The following is a 12,585-nucleotide window of genomic DNA, read 5'->3' as shown; positions in this document are numbered from 1 at the left end:
AATATTTGCCTTCTACCAATTATTATTTGCAAAGTTAACAGTGTGTTGGATGGTGGGGGCACTATGTATACAGAAACATACATTAATAACACCCAAAAGAGCCAGTCTTGACACCCAGTGAAGCACTATGCCTTTGACTATCCTCTTAGTTTCCTTAATTTACAGTTATCTTGTTCTTACCCTTCACCTGTCCTTATGCTCCCTTCTCACACAGCCTTCCTCCACTGCAATCAACAACCTCAGAAACTTAGCTCCCCCTAAAAACATATGTTTTCACTACCTCAAATTCTACCACAGACAAGAATGCCAATCATGGACTCATAGTCCAAGGCAGCTGCATTTCATTGCACTGTTCCTCAGATATTTGGCATATGCACATCTGTTACATGTCCTGATTTGTGTGCGTATATACGGATAACTTTCCTTGTCTCCCTGTTATCAAGAAAGATGGCAAGGTAAAATGCAAACAGCAATCCATTTTGATGAAAGAGAGAAGGATGCTTAAGCTGAAAAAAAAGTAGAGATAAAGCACTACCTAATTCTGACTTCATTAATTTGGACTGTTTGTTGTCCAGCTAATCCCAAAGCCTATTTGGGTTTTTCCTGCACATCCACTGTCAGTGCCGAAGAACAGACATACTATGAGAGAAGATGTAGCAGTTTATATTGAAATATCATTATCAGAGATAAAAATCTGCAGTGTTCCACAGGGTGATGTATTTTATCTCTGAGGAGACAGTGTACTGCAATTATTTTGTTAGAAGCAAGTATGCACCTTTGTTCAGCAACTGGAGAGGATTAATAAAGAGATAATTCTGAAAATGTTAAACTTCTGTTCTTCCATGACAGTTTTGAGTGTGTGCATTACTCCCCTTCTTTTTAAAAGAAAGTTCCTTAATCCTTTGAATAGTTCTTACTATTGTGCTTATTACACATCGAGATTGAATTCTCCTACTAATTGTCTGCAGTGAAGTTCAAAAGGATTTGTTGCTATAGCAATACCTCATGTTGATTCAGAAATTAATGATAAAAGAAGTGACAATTAGTACTATTAATTTTTACTAGAGAAACATGGGAGAGTGCTAAAAGGCTGCTGGCCAAAGAAAGCAGTAAGATTTTGCATAGGTGACCAATACAGAGTTTGCAGCTATAAAAACCAATCATAATGGATATTTCATGCTTCAGTATGTGCAGCATGAATGTTGCTGCCTTAATATCCCGAGACAGACCCAGCCTCTGTTGTGTTTCAGGAAGTCCTACGCGAGCACAGGGCTGTGTCTCCTTTCATACATAACAGCACCCTGTGGGACAAGCTCCCCTACGTTAGTCTAAGGAAAGGGAATTTAATTTTTCCCTATAGACTTGACACTTATTTCAGGGTTTTGCAGACCTTTCTTTTGCATTTTTAGTGAATGCACGTATGTCGCTTCAAGATAATGACCTGCTTGCTCTCATTCCTGAGTAACAGCCATGAAGCCAGTAAGTGTTTTCCAGGTCATATGAAACCCAAAGTAGTAATTAATATTCTACCACTAGGACTGCTATTATCTCACCAAATTATTTGGGTTTGTTGCAGCCCAGTACCTTCTACAAAACATTTAAGGTTTTAGAAAGTAAGTCAAGACCATTCTATTTCAATCCTATGAAGAATAGCATTGCTGCACATAACTTTATAACGCAAGGCGGAAGAAACGGAAATGCTTTCCTTCTTCACTAGGTACTTAGTAAGATTTTTTAAAAGTATGCTTTGACAGCCTTAATGACGTATTTTCTGCTATTAGAAACCTGAGCAATTACTGAAGGCAATAAATTTACTTATTTCATAATGAAGTGATGGAGTTGTAGGCTAGTGGCAGATTGCCCCTCAGAGCTATTTTATAAAACCTTGTGGATGATACATAGCATTTTTTCCCCTTCAAAACTGTCAGGGTTATTTCCGTTAGATGCTACAGATAATACGTCAGACCCTCGTGCAGGAACATTGGGAAGATTTATCAAAACACATGAATCCTAGATGCTGGAGGGGCTTTTTCCTGCTTAAGAGAAGGAGAGGCAGGAATGATGTGGCTGCAGGACAATGCATGTTGTCACTACACTATAGACTTGACCTGGAAAGTGGTCCCTTTACATCTCACATGAAGCTCTAAGGCCCATGAAAAGCCCTTGGGCTCCAGTACACGTAATGTTGTTCAGATAAGGTAGTAATGGACAGAACTGTTAACAGTACACATGAACACAGAGCTAAGCAGGCAAGCAACGTCACACAAGACACCCCAGCCAACCACAGGCACTGAGATTACATCATTTTCTTTAACATAAGTGAGGCACATCAGAGGCTTGCCCTAAAAACTCCAAGCATTTCTATGTTAATCCCATCCCCCCTAAAGCTCTCAGTCCTCTATGAACTTATATGTAAGAGGGAAATGTCTGACTTTCTGTATTATAAGCTTTTGCATGTCATGGTTAACCTTGTTCCATGGGGATATACTGAGAATGCAGAAGGACAGATTATCATCTACACACACTGAGAGATTATCCTTACACGTCATCACACTGCCATCTCATTCAGAGGGAGAAAGAAAAAAAAAATCAATCAGAAATACTCATTATAGAGCACAACGCCATCAACTGTTGAATGTAATAATCCTGAATCCCTGTGCCCCCCCCCCCCCCCCCCCCCAATCACTTTCACTACCCTGACAAGAGCTCGATACAAACTTGCAGAGCAGCCCCAAACTCCTGGAGATCAATACCAGACCTAACACTCAGAACAGAGAGGGGGCAAATTATCAGATGGTTGGTCTGCAGAGAGCTCTGTGATACTGTGACTACACTGCTGTATTACATCCAGCTAAATGAACAAAAACCTGAATTTGCTTGCAGGGAAGTTTTCTAAATTAAACAGTGAGGGTTTTGTTTACCTTTCCTCCTCTGTTTCTCTGCTTTCATTCTAAAGCTGGAGTAATAGCATTGACTGCATTTTCGAATCATAGCCAGGAAAACATTTTCCCACAATCCATACTCTAGCTGTATTATTAAATATTTCTCTGTAACGATCTTAATCAAGATTAATTTACAGAAGTATCAAACTGCCTCTAGCTCTTATTTGAGCAACTGAGTATTTATCATTCATAATACAAATTAAATCTTTCAGGTTTGTTTTTCCAAAACTTTCCCAACCATAGAAAAGACCTTGCCTTCAGTTTGCAAACTTTTCATGAGAAAATTCACTTAAGCCTACCTTCCTTTAAACTAATTGATGCCTCCACCATGAAGCCACATACTCTGAATAGGCAAAAGGGTTAATCTTCCATGCTCTTCTATTTTACACGCAGTAATTTCAATAATTTACATTCAGGATAATGGCTTTTCCTTGCCCTCACTGAATCTCTTAGCCAGGCTTGCACACAGAAGACTGTGTTCCGATGGCACACAACCAAGGTACAAGGAGTAGAAAGTGTCGCAGCACGCTCTTGTCCTCTCTTAAAACAAAAACAAGACAAAGAACTCCTGAGCATGAAGTCCCAAACTAAATATAGCATGTCAGGCTTACACTAGATTCATTTCTTCTGTTCTGCACCCCAACACCATCAGAAACATACCCCTATGTATATTCTAGAACGCTTTGTCAGACAGACTGAAAGGCATAGTTCATGGGTTTAGAGGTGTAGTTCATACACACACTCCCAGCATCTCTAAGCGACAGTTTCACACATTGCAGCAGCCGTGCAGTCTAGCAAAACTGATGTTTTTCTATTGAAGAAAGACACAGAATGAAGTCACGGGGGATGCAGCAACACTGTTGAATGAATTTGCAAAACAGACTGCTTTTAGTGTTACACAGACTTTTCCATTTTCATTCCAAGCTTACAGATCCATTTAAACATCTGTTACATATTCACAAACTAAGGTACTTAAATATGATAGAAATGGTATTGCATATCCTCTCCCACATATTCTTGTCCATATTGCTCCTTATTTTAAAGCCTAATTATACGTCTTCACTAAATGAAAAGTTGCCACTACAGTAAGGGACACTAATAATATTAGTAAACTGTTCTATCATCTTACGTACTAAACTCAACAACCATGCATTTACACACACTGAGCAGAGCTTTCACTGCCTTCAAATATCTTGTAGACGCTTTATCTCATCCTCAGAGTATACTTCTCCTTAATGGCAAACCAGCCATAATATGATAGTGGGGAAAATTAATTAAGGTCATCCAGATCACTTCAAACTTTCTTCTAGTGTCAAGCACCTTTTGCACTCCTTCCCCTTCCTTTTCGAGTCACATAACACTGCATAAGCACAGTAACTGCCAGGACAAAGTACGCATTTAGGCTTTCTGTGTGCTAAAATCAAGACTGAGGGAGGAGGGAAGGTATGAAAACAAGAACTATAACGTTGTAGTATTTATGTAGGAAAGATTTCCACCTTAGTCATCACAAGATTTTTCTTTAACATTTGAGGACCCTGAAAACATTCATAGCACTAAGACTAAAATCCAAATACTAATGCAAGAAAGGAAGGTTGAATAGTTTGAAAGCAGCAACTTTAGCTTTAGAATGAAGAGTGCCGTAAGTGTGACAATTCTTTAGACCAGCTTACAAATTAACCAAGACATTGTAATCCCTAACAGTAACACTCAGAACTGTCAGTTAAGAGACCATTGAGCACTATGCTTGTGAAGTTTCATAAGGTCACAGTTGGCTTTCACCATGAAAACCTACTTCTGAGACTGCTGCTCTGAAAGATACTGGTAAGATGTTTGATGTAGACTATATTACTACAAGATTAAATTTAAATTTCTTTCAGTAATAGAAATAAAAATGGATTGTACTTGACGATACACAGATGTACAATATAAAGTATGCATTCGGCTCCCTCCAGAAAGTTACTATTCATCTTCTTCAAAAGGACTTGAATCTGCACCTCACAACAGTTTCTGTAATAAATGAGGTTCTATTTCCTTTCACATTTCATTCAAAAAGATACCAAACTCAATTTCTGGATTTGGCGGCAAAGCGCAGCTCATAGAACGAAAGAGGAAAACTTGCAACCTGTTTTGATATAGCTGGCAGCAAGTCAGGTGAATTTCATACTAGATTATCCCTGGAGGATTTCACTGCTTGCTATTAAAATCTAGCAAAACTGCTACATCCAAAAGAGTCCAAGAGAATGGTTTTCAGTGTTTCAGTTCAAGTCTTGTTCCCTAAAGCTGAAGTTACCCTGTTAACACGCACATGGCACCAAAGTAAAAACATGGTACTTTGAATGAGATTCAGCACTGGCAAATCTAATCGTCATATTGCTCTACGGGGCAGTAAGATAAATGTAAAAGCTCCCGGTAAAAAACAGATCTATTAAAAAATAAAGGGAAATTAAAATTTTAAAAAGCACATAAAACATGAAAACTTTTTAGGCCACAAAACATCAGAAAACCCTGCAATGCTTCTTCCATGCCATGAAGAACTGCTGCTGTAAGAGTGACCGGCTTGCTTCCATGCTGACACACATTTCTGAAAGCCACCAAACCAGGCTTCCATTCTGGAAAACGCACTGTTAACCTACTACAGTCCTGGTCCAACACAAGCAAGCAAAAAACACTGACAGATTAAATATACAGAAGCAGATGAAATAAAATCAATACGTCATTCACCAACTTTGAGGTGTATAGGTATGCAAATAAAAAAAAAAGTATAAACATTTCAGTCAATGTAGGGTATAAGCACAGGAAAAATATATCGCTTGGGCAAAAACATCCTCAGGACATATCCCAGCTTTTGTTTGCCTTTTTTTTTTTTGAAGTTTCTCGACGTGTGTCAGCAATGTTACAGTTCTTCTGTCTGTGGCTGCTTCTATATATGGTCAGCGCAGATATTTGCTGGGTTTTGCATTTTTCCATAAAGTAATCCCAGACAATCAGAAGCCTGTTAATCAGTAAGAAAACCCACAGCAGCTGATCCATCGCCCTGCACGCCTGAGCCCATCTAAGTCTCGCTGCCCCGAGACTTTCCAACACAGCGAAGGGCACACAGCTCGCTCTGGTTTTAAGTAAATTCTTGGGCTCTGCTGCTTCAGACAGCCCGGTGGGTGCGCCAGCCCGCGGACTCCTTCCCAAACTCCAGCTGCACGACAGTCCGCACCCCGGCACACCGCCCCGAGGAACCTCGCTTGATCCCGAACGGAGGAGACACCGCGCCGGTGCCCGGGGACGATCCGGGGGCAGCGGCCGGCCGGGGAGCACCGCGCACTGCTGTGCCCTCCCGCACCGCCCGGCAGGACAAGCCCGGCAGCCGGCGGCACGTCGAGCCGCGCTCCGGGTCTCCCGGGGCGCGCCGTGCTGCGCGGTGCCCGCTCCCACCGGCCCCACAGAGGGGCGAGCCCCCGGGCGCGCACGGCGGGGCGGCCGGTCCCTCGCCGCTCCAGGGGCGCAGCAGCCGCCGGCAGCGGCCGCTCCTCCGAGTCCCGCGGAGAGAGGGACGGCCCCGCCGCGGTCCGCGGAGCCCCCCGGCGGCCGCCGCCCCAAGCGCAGCCCCCCGCCCCGGGCGGACGGGGAGCGGCAGGCGGGGGGCCCCGCGGCTCCTCAAGCCGCCCCACCACAGAGACCGTCCCCGCAACTTTCCCCGCGGGGATCCCCGCTGCGCTGCCGGACCGGGCGGTCCCGCACGTCGCTCCCCGCCGCCGGCACCCCACGCACAAGCGAGCAAAGCCAAACAAAAGCCCCAAGGACCCGGCGCTTCCCCTTCCTACCTGCCCGCTGCCCGGCGACCACGCACCGCCCGCTCCGCTCCGCGCCGAGCGCTCCCCGCGGCGCCCAGGTGGCGTTAGGAGCGCGCTTCCCACGGGCGGCGCGCCCCCGGCGGCCGGCACATCACCCGCCGGGCGCCGCCGGGAGGAGGGCGCTCCGCACCCGCCCGCACCGCCGCCGCCACACCTGTGCCCGGGCAGCGGCGCCGCCTCCTTCAGTCTCGCCCCCTGGGCGGGCGGGGGCGCACCCGCACCCCTCGCCCCGCGCCCGCCGCCGCCCTCCCCATGCAGCCGCCGCACGAGGGGCACCCGGCCTCCGCCGCCCGCCGCGCCGCGCCGCTCATTGGCCCGCCGGCCGCTGACCTCACGGGGCCCGGCCCCGCCCCTCCCCCCCCCCGCCCCCTCCGCCCCCGGCCCGAGCGGGTGCCCCGGGGCGGCCCCGCGGGGAGCGTGGCGGCAGCGGGCGGCAGCGGGCGGCAGCGGCACCTCGGAGGCGCGATGCCGGGCGGCCCGGCGCGCCCCTGCCCCGGGGGCCTGCTGCGGGGGGCGGCGGGGCGCGGGCGGGCGGCGGCCCTGGCCTCGGTGGGGCAGCGGGGTCGCAGCAGCGGTTTGCAGTAAACACCCCCTGCCCTCGCAAACTGCCCGCCGAGTAGGAAGGACTCACGGAAAACGAGGTTACGCGGGGAAGGCTTCCATTAGCCTGCCACGGCTGCTTCTTTCTCTCTTTTCTTTTTTCTTTTTTTTTTTTTTTTGGTTTGGGGTGTGTGTGTGTGTTTATTTGTATTGCTCTTAATTGAGACGTATGAGCAGCTATTGCTTGCAGATTGCGGTCCTGTTTGTGGAAAGTAAATAATTTTCCGTTGTATATTGAATGTGCCTCTTCATGGGGCATATAGCATCAACCAAGTCACATATCATCATATAGCTCCGTAATATATGTTAATTTGGTATTGATTCATTACTAGCAATCTTTCAAAAGACCTGCTTAAGATATTCTCCCCTATCAGCTCATCAGGCTATGCTATGAACTGACAGAAAGCCAAGTAATGTATTAATGCATGCTTATGCACAATTAAAACAGGTTGAACCAGAAGAATGTAGGAAAAGTTTTGCCTTTTAAAAGAACCTATAAATGTATGAGATAAATTATTCCAGTAAACCGAGGTGCCTCACACTTCCATGTTTCTTACTTCCATGTTTTTTCAGTTATAAAAGACAAATAAATTTAAGTTGAAGTCATTCAACACAGAGAAAGTTCAATTTTAGCACTTGCTTTTGCAGTCCGTGTTGCTTGCTGTAAAGTTGCTGTGGTGTGAGGGAGCAGGGTGTGTTCTGTTTGCCTGTGAGTGTATTTCTTGGTTACATGTAAGAGAAAAGTTCACAGGCTGGTGCTCCGGAAAATATGAACAAAACAACAGTCTACACTTTGGAAGGCTCTGATTCTCTATTAATTTCATAAAGTAATATTATTTCAATTACCTACTGCCTTCAGAAAGAAATTGTAAAAACTTGGGGTCCGTCTCGCACCTTATACATTCAGTAAAGAAGGATTACCTGCTTGTTGGAGGTCCTGCTACCGAAACACGGCCAGCCCTGGGTGGCAGTTCTTCACGCTCCGCACCACTGGTGCCAGCCAGGTACCACAGTCACTCACACAGGGTGCTGCGTCCTACACTCTGATGCCAGGATTTTCACAGAAGATCCCTCAGGTTCTTTAGTGACAAGTAGTCATGAGCAGAGCCTGTGAAAGAATACATAAAATTTGGAGTACTATATTTTCAGTGCTTAAACAAGAAAAATTACAAATCTACAGGGTTTCAATTAATCTAATAAGTAATTCATAACACTAAAAATACCTGTGGGATGAAAAAGAAAAAAAACATATGTGAAAAGATCAAGAGTTTTTGGTGTGCAAAGATTCCTCTGTTCTGGAGCTCTGCATATGTTTGCTTTACTGCCCATCTATGCTCTTCCTTTTACCTTGCATCTAAAAATAGCGTCAGAAAGAGCTGCTCCCTGTTAACACTAGGCTGGGGTTTCAGAGCAGCTGAGAGCCCCCGTGACTGAGCTGTCTCCGGTGACCCTTCAGGGTGCGGTTGTCCTTGGAGTTCCTGCACCCCAGCTGCCACAGGCTCAGCGGCTCAGCACCCCTGCGTGTCAGGGATGAGGTCACAGGACGCACGCTTGGGTTTTAAGATTATACTAGTAGTAGTAGTAGTAGTAGTGCATTTCTTTTTATGCCATTGAAGCTGTAACTAAAAAAATATGAAAAAAAAAAAATCCTAGCTACTTTGACTGAATTTTCCCCTTTGTCTCTCGTATTAGCTGTTACAGTTCTTAAGGGCTTCCCAGTTGCGAGCACACAAAATACGGCCATGATGATCTCTGGCTGAGGTGGATAATATACTAACCCACAGACCATTCGTATCGGGGGGTGGGGGGGTGGAGGAATTCCCAAATGGTAAATCACAGCATGATTAGACCAGGATCAAAATGTATAGCTTTGTATCTACCGTAACTGCATTTATGCAGAATGTATTTCAGAAAACTTTTTTTTTTTTTTTTTTTTTTTTTTTTAAAGATCCAAAGCAAGCTTAAGATCTGCTTGGCTTTGAATTTCCCTTAATTTAAGACATGTATCAATACTTTATAAATCAGGGGCCAGTTGTCTAGTACAATTGTGTACCATAAATACATTTAACCTTGAGTCATGCAAAATGAGCCTTTAACGCAAGTGTATACACATTAAAATCATTGATCCTAGAAAACACATATTGGATAATGCCTTATATAAAGAAGTTAAGTTTCAGGGCAGCCAAGGAACTGTTTAGGGAAGCCCGATGTAGGAGAATAAATTTTGCAGTGACACTGCTAAATAATACCCTTTATGTAAAATATGCATTGAATTTAACAAGATAGCTGAGCAGAGACCAGAGGTTCAAACCTGCATAGTACAGCTCCTATGTATAAGCCTCTAGGGTCTTTACCAATATATTCTGAAGAAGGGACAGACGTGAAGATTAATAAGAAGACTTGTTTTATTTGATTTTTTAAGTAGGAAAATTACTTGATTATCTCTCATGAGGTATCTAAGGGAATAGGAAGCAAATCTGGCATCAGAAGTTGCACATCTCTCGTTGTCTTGATTTGTTTCTTCTCTCAATGAATGGCATAAAACTTAACTGCTGAGTAGGATGCCATGGAGGATCACGACCAAGTCACCAGGAACATGCCAGCCCTCACAGAGGACAGCACTGTGAGAAAGGTGGGGACATTGAATTGAGCAACATGCAGTTGGAAGACTGGACAAACTGATGCACAACACACACTTTTTGTTGAGGACCACTGAGCCTGCAACCTCGTCCTTGTTGATGCTGAGACTGCATCCCTTGCCTCCTGTGATTTTCATACCTGTGTGAATGCCACTGCTATTCCCAGAATCTGTGCAGTCATCCTCTGGATGCTCTGTGGTTGTGTATTTGCAGGTAAGATCCAAACAAGCTCATTAAGAAATCAACTCAGTTATCTATGTTGAGCACTCCTTGAAGTTATCCTTGCAGGACCTTCTTGGGCAACACCACTTCCTCAGCCTTGGCGTCATTTATCACATGGAATCAGGAATCACATAGTTTCATTCAGAAGTTCAGATGATTAAGATAATTTTTTATATTTTGCTCTTTCCATTTTTGCTCCTCTGGAACAGCAGAACATGTCTGTAATAGTTAGGAACTTCTATTTTTAAGCCATTTTTTTTTTCTGAATGCTTTATACCCATTTGTCTTGTGTGACCTCGTCGTGAGCTAGCTCACCGTTCTCCTGTTTTAAGATCTTTATGATGTGTCTCCCCCCCCCAAGTTTTGCTAGGCTAAACCTGTGCCTTTCTACTCCTGTTTTTTAACATGGGTCCTCATCTCTTCTCTTCTGCTTATCCAAGCTGCATTTGTGCATCATCTTTATTTTTGAGTTGTTTCTTTTAATATGGGTGAAATCTATATTTTACACAATGTGCTGAATACGACCAGTTAGAAAGAGCTCAGAAGTGGTGAGTGCTCTGGACTGTAAGCTGTTTCACCACCTCATCACATTGCTGGCTAGTAGTTACCCTCTGGCCAAACAGTATAGACAAGTATTTCTTTTGCTGCTTTTGTTTCCAGGTGATAACTCCCAGCTCATGGCAGAAATTCCTGTATTTAGCTCCTACGTGTATTATCCTATTTTGCCTCACTGTATTTCTCACTTTATGCCTTATTGTGACCTTACGGTTACTCCATTTTTTTTCTTCTGATACCAGATACTTGTCAGTCAGTATGGGCAGCACCTCTGAAGATCGTCTCACCAATAGCCTCAGCTGGCAGATCCCCCTCCCTTTGGCCAAGGCTGAGCAACTGCTGCTCCCTGAGGAATTTCACCAGCAGCATGCATCTGGCCCAATGGTTTGTCAGCACAACACATCTCATTGTCTCCCTTTTGGCCCGTGCCTTACTGTATTGACATTCTTGTACTAATCCTCATCCTCTTCAGCTTAACTAACAATTCCCCATGTGTCACTGTGCCAAAAGCTTTACTGAGCTCCAAATAGATCAAATCTGCAGAATTACCCTTGTCAAGAAAATCATTTATCTTGTCTAAAAAAAGGGATCAAGTTGGTCTGGCACAATCTACTCACACTGCATTTTATCTGATTTCCTATCATGTAAATCCATGCAAACCACACACCACTCCATCAAGTCAGATGATCCTTGTAGTGCAAGCAAAATCAAAATCCTGTTAATGGCTGATGGTCATGCTTGCACTACAGCCAACCACTAAGCACATTTGAAAAAACAAGACACAATTTGTGGCGTTTTCTACTGTTGAATATTTCTAAAAGAGTATGATTTCATCCAAGTTTCATAATGGTTTCAGAGAATGTCCAACAAGGATGACAGTGGTTCACAATTTTCCAAAGTGATAGATTATTTCAAACAGCATTTGATGTAATGTCTGTTTGTGAGAAAGCATATACAAGCAGAAAAGTGTGTTCACATGGAGCCTTTTCTACATGAAACTGGCCTAGTCAAGACTGAAATTCAAGTTCTAGGCCTATTATTTCTTAACATAACAATTTGATTTTTGTAACATTTTGATTTCACATAATGGGGAACTCTTCTGAAACAATCAATCCTTTCAAGACCTTTGTAAACTTAATATCATTCTTCTCAAATTTTGAAACGGATGCAATAGCAATAGCAGATCTAACAATGAGGTATATAGAAATGAAGTTGTCTTTCTTAATGTAATACAACAGCAACATATATACACCACCTTCATCCTCCAGTGCCTGCTAGTGCCCAGCATAAGTATAGATTGAGTGTACGCTCCCTGTAACAGCAGCTTGTCTCTTTTAAAGCCAGATTTTTTCTATAGGTCATTTTCTGTGTTATGATTTCCCATATGCTTTTACCTTGCTTGTTTTTAGCTTCCACCTCTTTCTGTGCTGAGGGAACAGCCTCCTAAGGGTGCCCTGGCTCAGCCTGGGCAGGACACTGTGCAGGACAGCTGAGGGGAACCGCATGACAAGAGACTCCAGTGGGCTCAAAGGGGTGGTTGGGCTGTAGAGCTGGAAGTGGGGAAATCTGTGGCAGCCAGTGGGCTCCTTGCCCAAGCAGAGGGACCCGCAAGAGCTGCTGTTCTCAGGCAGGCTATGTCACCAAAACACAAACCAACACAGAGGCTAGCTCTGCATGGAGCCCAACAGCTTTACAACAGGATCCAGTGTTTCCTTTTCTTTTTTTATGTGTGTGTGTTTGGGGTTTTTTCTCCTCTACTTTTAATTTTCCATGACGGTTTTA

General features: G+C 44.2%; 1 protein-coding gene across 8 annotated transcripts in view; it reads right to left on the bottom strand.

Annotated features, from left to right (window-relative positions):
• The window catches only part of CHRM3 (cholinergic receptor muscarinic 3), a 379,451-nt gene that overhangs the window by 278,305 nt on the left and 88,561 nt on the right, over positions 1-12,585 (bottom strand). For 7 of the 8 annotated variants that reach the window (XM_080389750.1, XM_080389756.1, XM_080389744.1 and 4 more), the window contains exon 1: positions 6,758-12,585. This exon is cut by the window's right edge and continues 88,561 nt beyond it. The gene's annotated coding sequence lies outside the window, so the exon portion shown is untranslated. The remainder of the gene's footprint in view (positions 1-6,757) is intronic. The other variant, XM_080389751.1, reaches the window with a different exon arrangement.

The sequence above is a fragment of the Falco punctatus genome (genome assembly GCF_963210335.1).
Source record: "Falco punctatus genome assembly, chromosome: 5".
In the NCBI taxonomy this organism is placed as follows: domain Eukaryota; kingdom Metazoa; phylum Chordata; class Aves; order Falconiformes; family Falconidae; genus Falco; species Falco punctatus.
The sequence above is the reverse complement of the archived record's forward strand: the minus strand, read 5'-3'. Positions and strand labels throughout refer to the sequence as shown.